Source organism: Dasypus novemcinctus, assembly GCF_030445035.2.
Source record: "Dasypus novemcinctus isolate mDasNov1 chromosome 11 unlocalized genomic scaffold, mDasNov1.1.hap2 SUPER_11_unloc_1, whole genome shotgun sequence".
NCBI lineage: Eukaryota > Metazoa > Chordata > Mammalia > Cingulata > Dasypodidae > Dasypus > Dasypus novemcinctus.
Genome location: NW_026688125.1, coordinates 222,915 through 245,645, shown reverse-complemented (window position 1 = coordinate 245,645; position 22,731 = coordinate 222,915). Strand labels below are relative to the sequence as shown.

The window sequence follows — 22,731 nt, the reverse complement described above, 5'->3', positions numbered from 1 at the left end:
ATCCAGCTCTTGTTATGTTCAAGTACGACCTGTTTCCTTTATTAAACACCTGTATTCAATAATATTCAGAGTCATTCTGTTTTACTGACCAAACCAAGACTGAAAAAATATTCAAAAATTAGGAATTTAGGAATAGATGAGAGTTGCTTTGTGTTGACAAAGGCTTTTAACTTGAATCTATAAATACACTGTAACAAAAGAATAAGCTCTTGAACTGACTGCAGCCATCATTCATTCAAGTACCTAAGTCACCCCCCATAGAATAATTTTATTTCTTCCAGAATTCATATGGAAAATTGGACAAATAATTAATGAAAACTCTCTCAATAGAAAGCCTGCAGAAATAAATTAATTAGCCAGAACTTTTGTCCAAAATTTAGTTTCTGATTTCATTTTCATACTAGGAGAATCTTTACTGTTTAGTCAAGTCAAGCTCTATCTGCTTGACTGCTTAAAAGTAATTGTTTGTGGAAAATTAATAAATTGGCATTCTGGTTTCAAATATTTATCAAGCTTGAGGCTTTGCTTAGGGTGAATTTGCTTTCTAGGGCCTGATTAGCTCTGAATCCTGATTAAATCTAGATTGTGATTAGGCAAAGAAATTATATAAAAATATAAAATACCAAACTTATGCCTATTTGCTTCAGTAACATTCTACATTTGAAGGGTTTGTAGAAGACTAAATGAGATAAATGAAAAGCACCTGGAATAGGGGCTGTGTTTATATAAATGACCACTACTATTTTTGGGAGGGCTAGGGTATGAGGGAAGGTAAAATGGATGAACCTTGAGAATCTTATGCTGAGTGAAGCAACCCAGGCATTGAAGGACAGTTACTAAATGACCTCAATGATATGAAATAAGCAAACTGCCTCAGAGAGCTAGAGTCTGGAAAAGAGGCTTACAGGAAATCGGGGGGTGGAGGAAGGATATGAGTTAATGTCTGCAGGGGTGGAATCTGTGATGAGCTGGCGGTAAGTATGAGCACAAAGAAGGGGCAAAATGGGGGCAAGGGGTTGCCTTCGGATGGGGCTTTGTGGGTTTGAGGGGGGCTGGGGATGGGCAGAGGGGAAATATTGTCCAAAAATTGGGGGGAGGGAGGGGCAACATACGAACATGGGAGAGTGTCAGGTGTTCATTGAGAACAAAATGTTGAGAAAATCGTATCAAAGTATAAGTAGGAGGGTTACCTGTTTAGGATGTTCAGGGGGTATGGTCTGATGCGGGACAGACTCCAGGGGAATAGCTGAAGGCTCATTTTGCCAAGGTGGGTTGTACCATTGGGAAGAGACCCAAGAAGTGAGAGTTGGGGTGGACCCACATCCTGGGGAGGACTAATGCTGTCAAATAGAGAGAACTGTATCTCTCGTCAGAAAGGATGGCTCCCAGGGCATTAGGGCAGTTGAGCAAGTCAGGCCCTGAATACTGCTGCAAGTATCTCTGGACATGGCTTCTTGGGAAATGGAGACTGGCTGGTGTTGTGGGCCCCAAGGGGAGGGGAAAATGGATGTGGAATGGATGGAACCAAGGTAAATATGGGGGCAAGAGAGGAGTTTTGTGAGAGTACACGAGGATGAATATAAAACATGTAATATTACACGAAAAACATATAGGGGACGACAGACTAATAATGTAAACCATAAGGCAAAACATAGGATAACTAAAAAATTTAGAAAACTGTACAACCTAAAGTATGGACCACATAGTAAGCACAGATGTCACCTTGTTTGAAAGCTATTGTCTCAGAATCTGTACATCAGTTTCAGGAAATATGATATGAATAAGTTAAAAGATTATCGCTGTGGAAAGGAAAGGTTTTATGGTGGATCTGGGGAAGTACTGTATATTGTATATATGAATTTCAGTGATCTAAGACTCTTGTGAAGCTGACATTATGTTGGGATTCACTTTACAGGAAGTTTTGGGTCACAGAGTGGTTCAACAATGGCAGCGGAGGAATACTGATATAGGATGTTATTGACAGGATATATATGGTTGACAGGGAGTTATACAGGGCATATGCCCAGGGTATATAGTAATGTCTAGATATACTCATAGTGGAAACAATTAAAAACAACAGCTGGGGGGGTACTGGGCCCCTGGCCAGGGGGTCACTGTCATGGACCATGGGGGAGAAGTGGCAGTCCGCCAGGGGCAACAGCAAGAACCGGGAAGGAAGGAGGGCCCAACAGTGGGCTCCTGATACTAATGGCTATGCTTTTGAGCCTATACACATGCAATAAGAACAAGGCCTAGAGGAGCACTGTGCCTGGGAGTTTCCTCCTGACAGCCTTCATGTTACTCAAATATTGCCACTCTCACAGCCAAACTCAGCATGTAGATGCAGTGCATTCCCCCAGCGAGGGACATGACACCCGGGGATGAGCCTCCCTGGCACTGAGGGATCACCTACCACATACCAGCTGAAGATGCAACTAGAAAATGACCTTGAATTAAAGGTTCAATACGGATCAGCAGAATATCCCTGTCTACATATAATAACATGACTTCAAAATGCTGTTTGACCTAATGTAAGGGGGAAATGGAAAGGAGAAATGAGATTATAAGGCTATGAGTCTCTAAAAAAGAGTCTGGAGGTTGTCAGAAGGAATGCCCTTATGCACAACTGAGCAGAGCCTAAGAGACAGATAAAGTAGATACAACCCCAGGTATTGGTTCTTTTGAGGGATAAAGAGACCCATGGGTTCTATGGTCATGGCAGATGGGGTTCACCGCCATGGCAGATGGCCTTTCTTTGGAGCTGGTGTTTCTGTATGATGGAATTGGACTCAGAGGGGATCTCTTTTCACAAGACTTGCATGCTACTTTATTGGAATTGTAGTTGGTGCTGGGGTTTAAGATATATTTAGGGGATTTGAATCTCTGGACTGATAATATGACACCCAGGCCCAGAGCCTCAACAGACTTCAGCTCCTACACTTTGATTTATTGGACTTACCCCACTCAGCTAACATCGAGTTGAAGAAGGTCAACCACCACAACATGGAGCCTAGAGTGTCTACAACTGAAAGCAGGAGGAGTGCATCCAGTATCCATGTGGAATCTAAGCCCCCACTTGACATAGATGTGCAATGGACACAACCAATCCAATGTCCACAGAGAAAATGTGGAATGTGTGTGGGAAGGGTAGCCATGGTGGCTGCTGGGTTTGGGGAATGGGAGGGAGAGATGAGATGTGGAGGCGTTTTTGGGACGTGGAGTTGTCCTGGGTGGTGCTTCACGGACAAGTACGGGACATTGTAGATCCCCCCAGGGCCCACTGGATGGAATGTGGGAGAGTGTGTGCTATGATGTGGACCATTGACTATGGGGTGCAGTGATGCTCAGAGATGTACTTACCAGGTGCAATGGATGTGTCACAATGATGGGAGAGAGTGTTGCTGTGGGAGGAGTGGGGGGTGGGGGTGGTGTGGTTGAATGGGACCTCATATTTTTTGAATGTAATTTTTAAAAATAAATAATTAAAAAAAAAAGGATAGTGCCACATGAACTTTTATTGCTCTCATGCACACAATCGGTATTCACGGATATAGATTAGCAATCAATTTTGAAGATAGGGAACACTTACCCATAAGCTCAGTGATCACAGTGAGCACAGTATCCAGATTTATCACCCCACTCTTGAACCTCTATAAGTAGCCATTATTCAAAACCTGGCAGTCTCTCAGGAAAAATCCAGCCTAAAAAGGCAGGGCACACTTCTCTTTTCCAAAATAGGCCAGAGTAGACAGAAGTTTTCTGAGCCCAACATCCAGACCAGACAGTGAATTCTGTTGTGCAGAGAGAAGCAGCTTGCAAGCTCAACAATGTGATAGGTACTCTTGGATTTATTTCCAGAATGACTGGACCAGAATTGAACATTTTAAAAAATATATATATTTTTAGAGAAGTTGTGAGTTTACAAAAATTCATGCATCATGTGCAGAATTCCCATACATTTCCCATCCACCAGCACCTGGCATTGTTTTGGAATATTTGTTACAGATTATTTTAAAAATCATCAAAATATGACTAGTAATATGGTCTATTGCTTACATTTGGTATAGCTTCCCATTGATCTGGGGGTTCTTTCAGAGGATTATGTTGGTGGACAGTCCCCTGCAGATACAGAGTAGGGTTTCAGTCCACCACCAAGTGACTCAGTGCTTAGTGGTTGCTTTTCCAAGCATATTCAATGATGCCCAGTTTGAAGGACTCCCACTGGCTGCCTGCAAGAAGAAAAATGCACCAGGCCCCTTGAGATACAGTGCAATGAAACATTGGTTACCCAGCTATTGTAACTGGCAACCTCAACATTACTCATATCCATTCTTAAATGACCTGATGGGCTTTATGAAAGTTTTCTCTGAAATTAAGGAGTTATGCTCATTTTCAAACCCATGTTAATCTTTAAATCTCTGCTAAATGCATCATGACTCTCTTACCCAAAACTGCTCTCTAATGATCCTGATTAAATGCTTGTTACATTTCTATTGCTTGCCTTACCTTTATTGGTTTTTCTTCACTTTATTCCCTTTTCTTCACATGTCTAGGTACTTATCTGCACATGATTACTATGAAGGGAGGATTCACAGAGATGGCCTGAAACCATTTCACATCCATCAACCTGCAGTGCCATAATTAGGCATGGATGGGAGAACATATGGCTAACCCTTAAACAACTTCTACTTTTTTGGGGGCTTGCTTGTTTCTTCCTAGCCAACAAAGTTCTTGATTGCAATGTATTTTTAGTTTTATATTCCTGATATGTAGTGTAGGACCTCAAACACAATATTCATTAAATAAATAAGGATGGATACATGAACTGATTTCATGTCCAAAGACAAATAATTAAGTAATATTATTTCTCTAAGAGGTATAATGTGCTCTTAAAAAGTTGTTTATAAATGAATGGAGCCGAATGTGAAAATTAAGTAGAGTATAAAATATAATCTCAAAAATTAATAAGCTCTTCATGTATTCATTCATATATATAAATATATCCATTTAAAAAATTTATTGAAGATATCCATTCATATATAAACATACATATATAAACAATAAGAGTATAGTAATAATTGTGAACTTACAAAACAAACATGTACAACATTATACAGGGCTCTCATACTTCATACTACCCTAAATACCTCACATTGTTGTGAAATATTTTTAACTAATGATTAAAGCACATCCTCAAAATATTACTACTAGCCAAAGTATTTTACATTTGGTGTATCTTTCCCCCAACACACCCCATTATTATTTTATATCATTTACACGTGACCATACATAAGCAATTAACATATAGTAAAGGTTTGAACTTACAAAGCAAACATACATAACATCATACAGTGGTCCCATCTACCAACTGACCACCACCACCTTGCTTTGTTGTGAGACATTTGTTACAAATTATTTTTTTAAAGATTTATTTATTTACTTATTTATCTCCTCCCCCCCGGTTGTCTGTTCTCTGTGTCTATTTGCTGCGTCGTCTTTGTCCGCTTCTGTTATTGTCAGCGGCACAGGAATCTGTGTTTCCTTTTGTTGCATCATCTTGTGTCAGCTCTCCGTGTGTGTGGTGCCATTCCTGGGCAGGCTGCACTTTCTTTCATGCTGGGCGGCTCTCCTTACGGGGTGCACTCCTTGCGCGTGGGGCTCCCCTATGGGGGGGACACTCCTCTGTGGCACAGCACTCCTCGTGTGCATCAGCACTGTGCATGGGCCAGCTCCACACAGGTCAAGGAGGCCCGGGGTTTGAACTGCGGACCTTCCATGTGGTAGATGGATGCCCTAACCACTGGGCCAAGTCCACCGCCCTGTTACAAATTATTAAAGAATATTGTCAAAATCTTATTACTAATTATATTCCTTATCTTACATTTGGTATATTTTCCCCTAACCCATCCTATTAATTTTTTTAAATACATTTTTTATGACAGAAGTAAATTTACAAAACAATCATGCACATGTGTAGTATTCCCATTTACAACACCCCTCTATCAACACACCACACTGTGGTGGAACATTTTTTACGGATGAGATAATATCATCAGATTATTACCAGGACCATAGTGTATATTTGGCACACTTTTTCCATACTCCCCCATTATCAACACAGTACATCTTTGGCATAGATGTATGAATATTACATTATTACTGTTAAGCACATTACATAGGTCACTCCATTTGTATTTTTCCCATGTTTCTCCACATTTCCACCCCCACAAATAGTGATGTACATCTCTTTAGCTCACAAAGAACAGTCTTGAATCTGTCCCATCAACTACAATTCTCACCCACCTCTGGGTTTACTGTATTATTCACTCCCTAAATTATTCTCTAGCTTTCTTTAGTTGGCATTTACATTCCTAGATTGCCCTTTTCAGCCACATTCCTATTTATAAACCAGCTGTTACTCACTAAAATGTGTTACCATCAACTTTATACATGTCCACACTTTTACACTAGTTAATTAAAACCTCCACATACATTAAATATCAGTAGTCCATCTCAGTCCTCCTCTTATTTCCTTTAAGAATCCACCACCTACCACCAGGTCTTAAAGATATTTTCCCATATTTTCTTCTAGAAGCTTTATTGTTCTTGTTTTTATATTTAGGTTTAATCCATTTTGAGCTAATGTTTATATAAGATGTGCAATAGGGGTTCTCTTTCCTTCTTTTGGTTATGGATATCCCGTTCTCCCAGCACTATTTGTTGACTGGACTGTTCTGCTCAAGTTGGGTGGGTTTGATAGGCTAGTTAAAAATCATTTGACCCTAGATGTGAACGTCTCTTTCTGAATCATCAATTCTCTTCCTTTGGTCTATGTGTCTGTCTTTATGCCAGTACCATCTGTTTTTACCACTGTAGCTAGGTAATGTGATTTAAAGCCCAGAAGTGAGAGTCCCCCAACTTTGTTTTTCCTTTTTAAGATGTCTCTGGCTATTCAGGACCCCTCAACCTTCCAAATAAATTTGATAATTATGTTTTCCATTTATTTAAAAAGTAGTGGTGGAATTTTTGTCAGGATTCCATTGAATCTGTGTATCAATTTGAGTGAAACACCTTTTTAAAATTTTTACTTTTATTTAAGAATTGACATCTTAATGATATTAAGTCTTCCAATCTGTGACATTGGAATGTTCTTCTAATTAATTTGTTTTTTTTTTTAACCAATGAGTTGCTTTACATCATTGGTTAAGTTTATTCCTAAATATTTGGGTTTTATCTGTCATATATTATTTTCATCACTCTCTTGACAATTTTAATTACATTTACTGATATAATCTTCATGTCTAGACTCTCTTCCAAGTCTCCCTCTCCTGACTTTTCTTTTCAGGTTATAGCACACCCTCTAGTATTTCCTGCAAAGCAGGTCTCTTGTTTACAAACTCTTTCAGTTTCTGTTTATTTGTGAATATTCTAAACTAGTCCTCATTTTTGAAAAACAATAATGCTGGATATTAGATTCTTGGCTGGAGGTTTTTCTCTGCTGTATCTTAAATATATCAGACCAGTGTCTTCTTACCTCCATGGTTTCTGTTGAGAAATCAGCATTTAAACTTATTGAGTGTCCCTTATGTTATGCATTACTTTTCTCTTGCTGCTCTCAGAATCCCCTTTGTCTTTGGTATTTGAAATTCTGATTAGCATGTGTCTCAGAGTTGGTCTATTCAGATTTATTCAGATAGGAGTACATTGTGTTTCTTGGACATGGCTACCTATGTCCTTCAATAGGGTTGGGTAATTTTTTACCATATTTCTTCAAATATCCTTCTGTCCCTTTTCCCTTCTTTTCTCCTTCTGGGACACCCATGACATGTATGTTTTCATGTCTCTTACTGTTGTTCGGTTTCCTGAGAATTTGTTCTATTTTTTCCTTTCTTTTCTTCAGCCGTTCTTTTGTATGTTCACTTTCAGAGGCCATTTCTTTAAGCTCAACAATCCTTTATTCTGCCTCATCAAATCTGCTATTATATGATTCCAATGTATTTTTAATTTCATTTACTACCCTTTTCATTCCCATAAGATCTGCTATTTTTCTATGTAAGCTTTCAAATTCTTCTTTGTGCTCATTCAATATCTTCTTAATATCCTTAATCTCTCTAGCCATCCCATTGAATTTATTAAGAAGATTTGTTTGAACATCTATGATTAGTTGTCTGAACTACTTTATGTCATCTGGAAGCTTATCTTGATCCTTTAACTGAGCTATATTTTCCTGTTTTTTGGTGTGGATTGTAATTTTTTGTTGGTGTATTGGCATGTGGCTTAATAGATGCATTTATTCTGGGTGCAGTTTCTCTCTTTAGTTTAGGGCTTCTTGCCCTTTCTCCCTTGCTGGTTGTGTAGTAGGTGCCAAGAATATAGTTGATGCTGTTAAGCTGTAGAAGCTCATGCTTCTCTCATTGCCCCAGGGACCAATGAAGCTTCTCCCAACTTTCTCCTTTGCCAGGGGTAGTGACAGAGCCACAGCCAAGTGTAGTAATCCAAGTCATGCAGGCCTAGACTATAGTTGCCTGAGAGACTGATGAAGCTTCATGTCTCTTTCTCCCCTGCCTGAGATGTGGATGGGGCTACAGGTGTGGGCAGCAATCTATGCTGTGTGGGTCTAAACTGACCACATTTGCCCAGGTAGACTTCCAACTCTGTCCAGCCAAATATGCCTGCAGTTAACAGGAGAGGCTGGCACAGGTCTCCCCTGCTTCCTCCCTGCTGGAGGTGGGGCTGGGGCTTAGGATACAACTGCAATCTGATCTGGATAGAAAGAAGGCTTCCCTTGCCAGCACTAAGATTTTCAGTGCACCCTGCTTCCCCTTATGGCAGGGGAAGAGTCTGGCCTCTTTCTGACTTGGACATGTTCAAATTTTATCTGTTCTTAGGGTTATAATTTAGCCTGCCAAATTTACTAATCAGTAGCTGAAGTTGGTGCCCAACTATCTCTTCCTCCCCTGTTTTTTTGGGAAGTGGAGCCTCCAATTCTAGCCACAGATTAGCTCCTAAGGTGGGTTGAAATGCCAGTGGAGGATTGTCACCGGCCTCCAGGACATGGAGTACTTTACTCATGAATCTTCTCTGCAGGTGGGTAGTCTCCTTCCATTCTTTCCAGGATACTGGAGGATGTTCTTCTGGTCTCCTGGAGCTCCCAAACAGGAGCTTCAGATAGCTCTGGGTGATTACTAACTGCCCTGTTGCATGAGCTGACTCTAGGCTCCTTACTCTCCTGTCATCTTGCTGGTTGTCTATCCATTTATTTTTTTTAACATCATTTCTGGATTAAAGTGGTTTCTGTTTTAAATTTTACTACATTGTTTAGACACACATCTTTAAAAAGAAAATTCAAACAAAGCCACATCCCTCTTATGAAGACTTTCCTTTTACTTGATGAATAATATACAAATAAGGTTTACTGACCTTTAAGGTCTTTGAAAAATTGACTCAAACTTACCTTTAATTACCATATCCTGCTATTTGATTTAGTCAATATATACAGCAATGTCCCCACAAATTTATTTATTTTTTAAATCTTGTTTATTAGAGTATTTGTGAGTTTACAGAACAACCATGCAAAAAATACAGGGTTCCTATACACCACTCTGCCACCAATGCCTTGTATTGGTGTGGAATGTTTTTTACAAGTGATAACACGATATTTTTACAATTTTACCATTAACTAGAGTCCATTGTTTAACATAGCAGTCACTGTGTAGTATAGTTCCATGGACTTTTTAAAAATTTTTCTGTTACCAGCTATACAGTCTAGCATTTCCCCTTTTAATCACATTCAGAAATGTATTTCAGTGGTGTTAATTGCATTCACAATGTTGTGCTACCATCAACACCATTCATTACCAAAACCTTTCCATCATTCCAAATAGGAACCCTTAAACTTTGTATATTCTAGCTTTATAATCACAATGACCTTTTGTTTTGTCTCAAGGTAGTTGGAAAACCTATAGCCAGTAGACTGTGTTCACACACACTAATATTTTCTAGTGTGGCCTTTTTCTTCATCTATTTCCAAGGCTTGATTTCCCAGCACAAAATCTTTTTTTTTTTTTACCTATTAAGTTACTTCATTCATTGCAGAGAGGGTAGACCTACATTTCCTTTTTTAACTTTATTCCATTAAACATGGATTTAGAACTTTCAGCATCTTAAAGGTTTAATAAATATAATATTAATTTATTTAATTGATACTCCATAAATGTAGGGAGATTACATTTAAGCTAAATAAAATTGAAACCATTATATTTTATTCCAGAAATGTTCTTTTTGCTTCTTTTATAGGAGGTTTAATGGATTTCTCTTGAATAAAATTCTAAACCTGTGAATAATCATAAAAGCATACTGAATGCTAGTTTTGTAATATATTACAATTGTTTAATTTTTTAAAATTACAATTTAGGAAAGATCATTCCATACATTCAAGGAATTTTCCTTTACTTATTGATATTTGATAATAGGGATATAACCACTCATATTTTAGGCAGCACTAAATCTTTTTCCTTTTTTGCTTGGGCCCTTTTTATTTTCTTTCTTTATTTTTTTAATGTTACATTAAAAAAATATGAGGTTCTTATATACCCCCAACCCCGTCACCCAACTCCTCCCCCAATAACAAAAACCTCCTCCAACATCATGAGACATTCACTGCACTTCGTGGATACATCTCTGAGTACTGCTGCACCTCATGGTCAATGGTCCACACCATAGCACACACTCTCCCACAGTCCACTCTGTGAGCTATGGGAGGACATACAATGTCTGGTAAATGTCCCCGCAGCACCACTCAGGACAACTCCAAGTGCCAAAAACGTCCCCACATCACATCTCTTCTTTACACTCCCTACCACCAGCAGCCACCGTAGCCACTTTCTCCACACCAATGCCACATTTTTTTTTATTACTAACCACAATAGTTCATGAATAGATTATCAGTAAGTCCACTCTAATCCATACTCTAATCCTCCATCCTGTGGACCTGGAATAGTTGTGTCCACTCCATATCTATATCAAGAGAGGGCTTAGATTCCACATGGATGCTGCTTGCAATTCTCCTGCTTTCAGGTGAAGGCACTCTTGGCTCCATGGTGTGGTGGTTGACCTTCTTTATCTCCATATTAGCTGAGGGGGGATAAGTCCAATAAATCAGAGTGTAGGAATTGCAAGTCTATTGAGGCTCAGGGCCTGGCTATCACATGGTCAGTCCAGAGATTCAAGTCCCCTGGGTATACATTAAACCCCAGCACCAACTACAGATCCAGTAAAAGTAACAGGAGAGGTTTGTGAACAAAGATCATATCTGAATCCAGCTCCAGCATACAGAAACACAAACTGCAAAGTAGGGCCAACTGACATGGGACTGAACTCCATCTGCCATGACCATAGAAACTGTGGGTCTCTGGCCCTCAGAAGAACCAATATCTGAGGTTGTATCTACTTTATCTGTCTTTAGGACTCTGCTGACCTGATAACCTCCTGGCTCTTTTTGGAGACTCATAGCCATATAAACTCATTTGTCCTTTCCATTTCCCCCTTTTATTCAGGTCAAAAAGCATTTTTTAACTCCGGGTATTATATGTAGACTGAGATGTTCTGCTGGTCTGAGTTGACCCTTTTATTCAAGGTCATTTTCTAGTTACATCATCAGCTGGTACTTAGTAGTAATCCCTCAGCACCAGAGAGGCTCATCCCCGGGAGTCATGCTGGGGGGAAGGCAACGCATTTACATGCTGAGTTTGGCTTTGAGACTGGCCACATTTGAGCAACACGGAGGCTCTCAGGAGGTAACTCTTAGGCACCCTGCAGCTCTAGGCCTTGTTCTTATTTCAGGTGCACAGGTTCACAAGCATAGTCGTTAGTCAAGGTCTCATTGTTGGATCTTCCTGTTTTAGTCTTTGCCATTGCATTTGGGGGGTTATTGCTGTTCCTTTAGGGAATGTGATAGAGCTCCCCTGGCTAGGAACTCAGCACTCCCTCAGTTGTTTTTAATTGTAACCACTATGAAAATATCCATTTTTATGTACCCTGGATATATACCCAGAGAACTCCCTGCCAACCATGTGTGCCCTGTTAATAACACCCCACACCAGTATTCCTCGCCTGCCATTGTTGAACCTCTCTGTGATCCAAAACTTCTTCAAAAATGAAGCCTAATATATTGCCAGGTTCCATTAATAGTAAAATGGAATATAGTGATGAGTTTAAAGGTTAGATATAGAATACATATTAATTTTTAGAAAAATTAAGGTAAAAATAAATTGGGGTATCAAAAAATTAAAAGATGTAAAAGCTTTGTTTTTAATATTTTGCCTTCCATCACTGCAATAAATGTGCAAATTGGCAAGGCAACTTCTTCCATCTTTTCCTCAGTTTCTATATCCTTTGACCTTTTTTCCCTAATTATTAAGCTTGTCTTCACAGAAGTTTTAGATCACAGTAATTCATTGAGGTCATTTAGTATTTGTCCTTCAATGCCTGGGTTGCTTTACTCAAAATAAGGTTCTCAAGATTCAACCATGTTATCCCATGTGTTTTAGTGTATTTGTTCTTAAAGTCGAGTAGTATTCCATTGTATGTATATACCACATTTTATTTATCCATTCATCTGTTGATGGACATTTGGGTGATTCCAACTTTTGGCAATAGTGAATAATGCTGCTATGAACATTGGTGTGCATATATCAGTTTGTGTCCTTGTTTTCCGTTCGACTGGGTATATACCCAGCAGTGGAATTGCTGGGTCATGTGGCAGATCTATAGCTCGTTTTTGGAGAAACTGCCAAACTGTCCTCCAGAAGGGCTGGATTCTTCTGCATTCCCACCAGCAGTGGATGAATGTTCCCATTCCTCCACATCCTCTCCAGCATTTGTAGTCTTCTGTTTTTTTCATAGCTGGCAATCTTATGGGAGTAAGATGGTATCTCATTGTAGTTTTGATTTGCATTTCCCTAATAGCTGGAGATCTGGAGCATTTTTTCGTGTGCTTTTTGGTCATTTGTATTTCTTCCTTGGAGAAGTGTCTGTTTAAATCTTTTCCCCATTTTTAAAATGGGTTGTTTGTCTTTTTATTTTTGAGATATAGGAGTTCTTTATATATGCAGGTTATAAGTCTCCTATCAGATATATGGTTATGAAATATTTTCTCCCATTGTGTTGTCTCTCTTTTCACTTTCTTGACAAGCTCCTTTGAGGTACAGAAGGCTTTAATTTTGAGGAAGTCCCTTTTATCTATTTGTTCTTTTGCTGCTCGTGCTTTTGGTGTGAAGTTCATGAAGTGATTTCCTATTACAAGGTCCTGTGGCTGCTTCCCTACACTGCTTTACAAAGTCTTTATGGTCTTGACACTTATATTTAGGTCTTTGATCCATCTTGAGTTGATTTTTTTATAAGGTGTGAGTTGGTAATCCTCTTAAATTCTTTTACATATGGATATCCAGTTCTCCAGGCACCAATTGTTGAATAGGCCATTCTCTCCCAGTTGAGAGGATTTGGTGGCTTTATCAAATATTATATGACTATATATATGAGGATCTCTATCAGAACTCTTACTTTGGTTCCATTGGTCTTTGCGTCTCTCCTTGTGCCAATACCATGCTGTTTTCACTAGCTTTTGTAGTATGTTTTGTAGTATGTTTTGAAGTCAGGTACTGTTATTCCTCCTATTTCATTTTTCTTTTTCAATATGTCTTTGGCTATTCAGGGCCTCTTTCCTTTCCAAATAAATTTCATAGTTAGTCTCTCTAGTTCCTTAAAGAATGATGTGTTGATTTTTATTGGGATTGCATTGAATTTGTACATCAGTTTTGTTAAGATAGACATCTAATATTTAGTCTTCCTATCCATGAACAGGGAATATTCTTCCATTTCTTTAGGTCTTCTTTGATTTCCTTGAACAGTGTTGTGTAGTTCTCTGTGTATAAGTCTTTTACCTCTTTAGTTAAATTTATTCCTGGGTATTTAATTTATTTATTTACTATTGTGAATGGTATTTGGTTCTTGCTTTCATCAAAAGATTGCTCATTATTGGTGTACAGAAATGCTACTGATTTTTGTACATTTATCTTGTAACCTGTGACTTTACTGAACTTATTTATGAGTTAGAAGCTTTCTTGTAGACTTCTCAGGGTTTTCTATGTATAGGATCATGTCATCTGCAAATAATGAAATTTTGACTTCTTCCTTCCCAATTTGAATGCCTTTTATGTCTGGTTCTTGCCTCAGTGCTCGACCAAGTACTTCTAAGACAATGTTAAATAAAAGAGGTGACAGTGGGCATCCTTGTCTTGTTCCTGATCTTACATGGAAAGATTTTAGGACTTCACCATTGTAAACAATGTTGGCTGTGGGTTTTTCATATATACTCTTTATCATGTTCAGAAAATTTCCTTGTATTCCAAACATTTGCAGTGTTTTTATCAAGAAGTTTGCTGTATTTTGTCAAATGCTTTTTCTGCATGAGTAGATATAATCATGTGACTTTTTCCTCCAATCTGTTTATATGGTGTATTACATTGATTGATTTTCTTACGTTGAACCATCCTTGCATAACCAGAATGAATCCCATTGGTCATGGTGTATAATTCATTTAATGTGTTGTTGGATATGGTTAGCAAGTATTCTGTTGAGCATTTTGGTCTCATTAGAGAAATTGGTCTGTAATTTCCCTTTCTTGTGATGCCTTTGTTTGACTTGTTACCAGGGTAATGTTGGCATCATAGAATGAGTTACGCAATATTTCTTCTCTTTCAATTTTTTGGAAGAGTTTCAGCAAGAGTGGCATTAGTTCTTTCCAGAATGTTTTGTAGAATTCACCAGTGAAGCTGTCTGGCCCAGGGCTCTTCTTACTTGGGAGGTTTTTAATGACTGATTCTATCTCTTTCTTTGTGATGGTTTGTTGAGATCATCAATTTCTTCTTTCATCAATACAGGCTGCTTATGTGTTTCTAGGAATTTGTCCATTTCCTCTGAATTGTCATTTTTGTTGGAATATAGTTTTTCAAAGTATCCTCCCATGATTGTCTTTATTTCTGTGGGATCTTATTTTGTGTATTTTCATCTTCTCTCTTTTTTTGTTAGTCTAGCTAAGGTTTTGTCAATTTTATTAATCTTCTCAAAGAACCAGCTCTTGGTTTTGTTTATCTTTTCAAGTGCTTCCTTATTTTCTATTTCATTTAGTTCTGCTCTTATCTTCTTTCTTCTTTCTTTCTTTCTTTCTTTCTTTCTTTCTTTCTTTCTTTCTTTCTTTCTTTCTTTCTTTTTCTTACTGTGGGGTTGCTTTTTTATTTCCTTTTTTACTAATTTCTCCAAATGTGCAGTTAGTTCTTCAATTTTTGCTCTTTCTTCTTTTTGATGTATGAATTTGTTGCTATAAATTTCCCTCTCAGTACTGCTTTTGCTGCATCCCATTAGTTTTGGTAGGTTGTGTTATCATTTTCATTAGTTTCAAGGTAGTTATTAATTTCTTTTGAAATTTCCTCCTTCTCCAACTGTTTTTCTAAGAGTGTGCTGTTTAATGTCCATATCTTGGTGTGAAATCTGGGTCTGGTCCTTGTAGATTTCCAGTTTCACTCCCCTGTGATCAGAGAAATTATTTTTTATGATTTTCATCTTTCTGAATTCCTTGAGCCTTTCTTCGTGGCCTAGCATATGGTCTATCTTGGACAATAATCCATGTGCACTTGAGAAAAATGTATACCCTGCTGTATTCAGGTGTAATGATCTGTATATGTCTATTAAGTCCAGCTCCTCTAATATGCTGTTCAGAGTTTTTGTTTATTGATTCTCTTTTGAGATGTTCTGTCCAAAACTGATAGTGGTGTATTAAAGTCCCCCAGTATAATTATGGAGGCATCTATTATTTCACTTAGCTTTTCCAATGTTTGCCTCATGTATTTGGAGGCTCCCTTGTTAGGAGCATAAATATATATGATTGTTCATCCTTCTTGAAAGATTATCCCTTTCACTAATATGTAGTGTCCATCTTTGCCTCTCACAATTGTTTTGCATTTAAAGTCTATTTTGTCTGATATTAATATAGCTACTCCTGACTTTTTTTGGTTATTGTTTGCTTGTAAGATTGTTTTCCAGCCATTCACTTTCAACCTCCTTGAATCCCGGGGTCTATCTAAGATGTGTTTCTTGTAGACAGCATATAGATGGGTCATATTTCCTTATCCAATCTTCCAGTCTGAATCTTTTTACAGGTGAATTTAATCCATTGACATTCAGTGTTATTACTTTCAAAGAATTATTTATGTTAGCCATATTTTCTTTGGACTTGTGTTTGTCTAAAATTTTTTTCTTCTCTTTTTGTCTTTTTTGTTGCTTGTACACTCTCCTCCAACTCTGCCTCTCCTGTTTTTTTCTTTGTTCCTGCAGAACTCCCTTTAGTATTTCTTGAAGGGCAGGGTTCTTGTTGGCATACTCTTTTAATTTTGGTTTATCTGTGAATATTTTGAACTCTCCATCATTTTTGAATGCTAGTTTAGCTGGGTAGAGTATTCTTGGTTGGAAATTTTTTTGTTTTATTATCTTGACTATATCATACCACTGCCTTCTTGACTCCATGGTTTCAGATGAGAAATCAGCACTTAATCTTATGGAGCCTCCCTTGTATGTGATGGTTTTCTTTTCTCTTGCTGCTTTTAGAATTTTCTCTGTCTTGAGCATTGGATAATTTGACAAGTATATGTCTTGGGGTGGGTCTGCTGGGATTTATGGTGTTTGGGGTGCATTGTACTTCCTGGACATGTACATCCATCTCCCTCAGTAGATTTGGGAACTTTTCAGTCATTATTTCCTCCAACACCCCTTCTGTCCTCTTTCCCTTCTCTTCTCCTTCTGGGATGTCTATAATACGTATGTTTGTGCATTTTGCATTGTCATTCAGGTCCCTAAGTCCCAGCTGCGTTTTTTTCTACCTTTTTATTGATCAGTTCTACTCTCTGATTTCAGATGTACTGTCTTCCACATCACTAATTCTGTCCTCTGCCTCTTCTAATCTGGTGCTCTTTGCTGAGAGGGTAGTTTTGATTTCTTGAACTGTGGTGTTCATCACCATCATATCTGTTATCTTTTTGTGTGACTGCAATTTCTTCTGTATTCTCTCCAAGTGTTTTCTTCATATTGTTAATCTCTTCCTTTACTTCATTAAGTTGGTCTCTAATATATATGTTTTGAGAGCTCCTCTTCCTGGTTTTTAGTTTGTTCATTGGATTCAGCCACATTTTCCTGATTATTGGTTTGGTTTGTAGTTTTTTGTTGCTGTCTGGTCATCATTTTATCTTGACAGGTTTAATCAGTTCCTTAGCTTCTTTGTCTAGTCTTGGGGATTAATTAGTTGTTGTTCATGTGTAAGTGTCTTCTCTTCATCACTTTGTTCTTCTTACTCTATTTTCTTGTTGCTGGCTACGTTCACTTTGAAGGAAAATTTAGGGCCAGGGAAAGCAAAATGGGTAAGAAAAGAAAATGTATAAAGTAGTATTGGTAATAAATGTTAACAGAGAAACAATGTGAGATCTAGGAGAATGGATATTAGACTCATGTAAGTTGTGTAGAGTCATAGCAGTAAGTAGAGTACCTATAATGAGACAGTCAACTGAATATGGGGAGGAATATAGTATGAATTAAAAGGTCAGTATTTTCATGAGAGAGGGAAAGAGAAAAGAAAGACAATAATATCAAGAGTGGATAAAAGAAAACAGAACAAAGATATGAGAAATAAAAAAAATCAGACAATTTGGGGGCCAAAGAAAGGGAGGTGGAATGCAAGAGAAACAGTAGATGATGGAGGATAGAAAAATGTAGAGGAAAGGGAGAGTGTAGGTGGCCAAAATCAATACACACAGAAAAGAGGAAATGGAGGATGAGGAAACACAGCAAATGTGAAGTGCTCCCTGCAGCACCTATTAAATAAAGAAAATAAAATTAAAAAAGAAGAAAAAGAGAGAAAAAAAGAGAGAAAAGGGGGGAACATAAAAGGGGATGAAACAAGCAAGATAAACAGAAAAAAAAACTAAATAAATGAAAAAGAACCTTGTGGGATAAAATAGGAGATAAGACCAGGAGACAATGCAACAGTAGCAACCATGATAAAAAAAAAAAGGAATCAAAGTTTCAAGCTAGGAATCCTCTTTGCAGTTAAATAAAATGCTTAGGGATCTTACATTCCCTCTTTCTCCCATCCTCACTTCTGTCTCTCCCAGGTCAGCTGGAAAGCTGCCTGAGAGGTCTGGTAGGAGATTTAAGTGGGTTCTTGTTGAACCAACTCAACACAGAAGACAGTGACTCTTTATTTCCAGCATGAGAGCACTTACACCTCACCAGCAACCCCAAATATGGGGTAGCATGTCCTACAGTCTCTTCCCCTTAGGTGTGCTAGGGGAGGTCTAAATGATTTTCTGATCCACCTCCTCCCAGACCAAGTTTCCTATCCTAGGACATTTAGGTAAATTGGGCTTTCTCAGCAGATTCACCTCTGCTTTCTTCCCAGACTCTCCCCAAGTCAGCTGGTACACTCCTCAAAGCTCAAAGAAAAGAAAAAAACGTGGAGTGCTAGGGTAATCAAGGACCTCAGACGGGCCTCAGGGTGCTGGATTTGGGGATGGGAAGTCCGGGATATTGCAGACTCAAGGTATGTAAGTCTGTGGAGTTTGGGCTACCAGGTTTTAGGGTATACAGACCTGGGAACCATGCATCCAGTAAACATGGGGTTTGGGAATGCTGTAGCACAACAAAGATTTCAGGGATCCCTGTGGCTGGGCTGCCAGCCTTAGGGGGAGGGGTCCCACCCACAACTTCTGAGCTTTGTGTCAGAAACCCAAAATTCCACCTCTCACAAGAATCTGTCACTGTCTCACCAAATTGACATCCAGTCACCTCCTGCCCTGCAAGCCCCTGAAACAGCCTGCTCAGGGTCTGGGAACACCTCAGCACAACAAAGTTTTCAGGGATTGCCACATCTGGGCTGCCAGCCCTAGGGGGAAGAGTCCCACCCACAACTTCTGACCTCTATGTCAGAGACCCAAAATTCTACCTCTTGCAAGAATCTCTTCTGTCACTGTCTCACCAAATCAATGTCCAGACACATCCTGCCCTGCAAGCCACCAAAACAGCCTGGTCCAGCAGAACTCTGATCGTACTCACCTGCTTCTTTGCAGGAGAGATTAAGAGATGCACTCACTCAGACACCATCTTGCCCCTAGCACTAAATCTTTATTGTCATTGATTTGTCATAAAATCCCTGAGGTTAATACATGATATGACTTCATCTTTCAGAAGTGAAAGGTCAAAGTAAGAGTAATTCAGGGGACCAATGAGAGTGCCTCCTCTGGATTTATTCTGATAGGTTTTTCAGACAAGTCTCAGTTAGAGCTGGTTCTCTTTGGAATAATCTTGTTCCTTTACCTCATGACCTTTCTAGGCAACACTGCTATCATCTTGGTGTCCATCTTGGACTCTAAACTCCACACTCCTATGTATTTTTTTCCTCTCCCATTTCTCCTTCCTGGACCTCTGCTTCCTCAGCAGTATCATTCCCCAGCTTCTAGTCAACCTCAAGTGTTCAGATAAGTCCATCACATATGTAGACTGCATGATTCAACTCTATGTCTCCCTTGTAATGGGCTACACTGAGTGTATCCACCTGGCTGTGATGACCTATGATCACTATGTTGCTGTTTGCCATCCTTTACATTATATTTTTTCATGCATCTTTGGCTCTGCCATGTCTTGGCCTCTATGGAATGGCTCAGTGGGGTGGCCACTACATTGATTCAGTCCACACTCTCCCTTCAGCTGCCCTTCTGTGGTCACTGCCAGGTGGATCATTTCTTCTGTGAGGTCCCTGTACTCATCAGGTTGGCATGTGTGGACACCACCTTCAACCAGGCTGAGCTCTTTGTGGCTAGTGTATTATTCCTGGTGGTGCCTTTGTCACTCATCCTAATCTCCTATGGGTACATTGCTCAAGCAATTTTGAAGATCAAGTCAGCCATTGGAAGACATAAAGCATTTGGGACCTGCTCTTCCCACCTGATGGTAGTCATCTTCTATGGAACCATCATTTTTATGTATTTGCAGTCAGCCAAAAGTAGATCCAAGGGCCAAGGAAAGTTTGCTTCCCTCTTCTACATTGTGGTGATCCCCATGCTTAACTCACTCATCTATACCCTGAGGAACAAAAAGTAAAGGTAGCACTGAAAAAAAAATTTTGGAAACTCTATGACTGAGCGGGACATGATTATCAAGAAACATTTAGGAGAGACTTACTAAGGGTGAATCACTTAATGAAGGGTGACTAAATAACTAATTTTTTTTATGTTCCTGACCCTGTCAATGGGATTCAGTAGAAGAGAATAAATTAGAGCTTGAATTTCAGAATCTGAACAATCTGAGTTTGAGTGCCCATTTCACCACAGAAGAGCTGTGGGACTTGGCCAATTTGCACAACTACCATTACATTATTTCTAAACTGGGCTGTATACTAGGACCTGAAATGCAATAGACCCAATTAAAACAGATCACTGTTCTAAGGATTTTATTGTTTTTAAAGTTAGTTTTTATAATATTTATTCTCTTTAATAGCCACAGCCATATTTTTAGATGGCTATAAACTACTGAATTATTATAAAGTTTTCACAATTTTTCTTTCACAAAAATTAAAATACTTTGACCAGTTGCTCAGAACAGAAAGAGAAAACACTAAACTTCAGTGATATTCTTTTATCAACTCTAAGTATGGGTTCCTAAGCCCCTTAAGTCCCATTTGTAGGCTCTCTGAATTCACCTCTAGTGCTGCACCCCACACCCAGTCCTGTATTATAAGTTTCTGATTTTTTGTATTTCTTCCCTTAGTAGTTTTTTTAAAAAATCCCCCCTTGTGGCTTTTTGTTTGCCATCTGCTCTCTGTGTCTATTCTCTGTGCATTCTTTTGTGTCTGTATTTTTTTACTTTTTATTTATCTCCCCGCCCTTGTGGCTTGCTTGCTGTCTGCTCGCTGTGTCCACTTGCTGCATGCTCTTCTGCCTTTTTTTTTTTTTTTGCTTGTCTCCCTTTTTTTGTTGTTGCATCACCTTGCTGAAGTGATTGTCCATGGTGCTTGTGGGCTCTCCGCAGCATGTGGGTGAGCCTGTCTTCACAATGAGGCTCTGGGATGTGAACCCCGGGCCTCCCATATTGTAGATGGGAGTCCAACTGATTAAGTCTTAGCCACTTCCCCCCTCACTAGGTTTTTGAGAACAGCAAGTACATTATGATTTAATCACAATTTAAAATAAAACCTTTGCATATGACTTTACAATGCCTCCCAGCTTTCTCTTTAAGCTCAAGTGTCTAATCTTCAAAACCTCATATTAAATTATGTATTTCTAACAGCCTGTTTTATTCCATTAAAAATTTATTGAAGTATGTTATACTTACATGAACAATCAGAAACAGTAAGTATATAGTAAAAGTTGTGAACTTAGAAAACAAACATGCATAACATCATACAGTTCCCATACATCACCCACAACCAATACCTTGCATTTTTGTGAAACATTTGTAACAAATTATGAAAGAGCATCATAGTATATTACTATTAATATATTACTACTAATTATAGCATATATCTTACATTTGGTGTATTTTTCCCCAAACTCACCATATTATTATATTAAAGTTTACAATCAATGACATTTGATATAATCACAGAGTTGTGCATTTATCATTTTAATCAATATTAGAGCATTTTTTCAAGACTTGAAAAAAGAAAAAAATTAACAAAAAACAAACCACTATAATGCTCATATGTTAGTGCTATAAATTATAAATCCTAAAATGTTCTTTGACATTTTTCATTCATTTCTAAACATTTAAAAACACATTTTTTACCAATTCTGCAAAGATTAAATTTCAGCTTTTCATTCTGTAACTAGGTTCTATTTTCTGGTGACATATTCTTGCTATTATTAACTCCATGATTTTTCTCATTTTATTTATTAATAGTTCATAATAGTGAAATCATGCAATATTTGTCCTTTTGTGCCTGGCTTGCTTCATTCAACATAAAGTTCTATAGGCTCACCCATGTTGTCATATGCTCCACGACTTCATTATTTCTTACTGCTGAATAAAATTCCATGTGATGGAATCCTGGGTTGATTCCATCTTTTGGCAATTGTGAATAATGTCACTATGAACATAGGTGTGTGGATGTCTGTCCATATCACTGCTCTAAGTTCTTCTGGGTTATATACCTAGTAGTGGTCTTGCAGATTCACATGGTAGATCTATATCTAACTTTCTTACGAACCACTAAACAGACTCACAGTGGGGATTCTACATTCCCACGAACAGTGAATAAGCATTCCTGCCCCTCCACATCCTCTCCAACACCTTCAGTTTTCTGTTTTGTTAATAATGGCCATTCTAGTAGGTGTGAAATTAAATCTCACTGTAGCTTTGATTTGCATTTCCCTAATAGCCAGTGATGTTGAACATTTTTTTCCATGTGTTTCTTCACCACTTGTAATTCTTTTTTAAGAAAAATACCTATTCAAGTTTTTTGGCCAATTTTTAATCAGGTCATTTGAATTTTTATTGTTGAGTTGCAGGATCTCTTTATATATAATGAATATTAGACCCTTGTCAGATGTATGATTACCAAATATTTTCTTCCATTGTGTAGGCTGCCTTTTTACCATCTTCACAAAGTCCTTTTTGCTGGAGAAGTGTTTAATT

The 22,731-nt window shown here is 38.3% G+C and overlaps 1 pseudogene; it reads left to right on the top strand.

The window, feature by feature from the left end:
- The window catches only part of LOC131277361 (olfactory receptor 2G2-like), a 70,023-nt pseudogene extending 49,824 nt beyond the window's left edge, over positions 1–20,199 (top strand).
- The last annotated feature ends 2,532 nt before the right edge of the window (positions 20,200–22,731 follow it).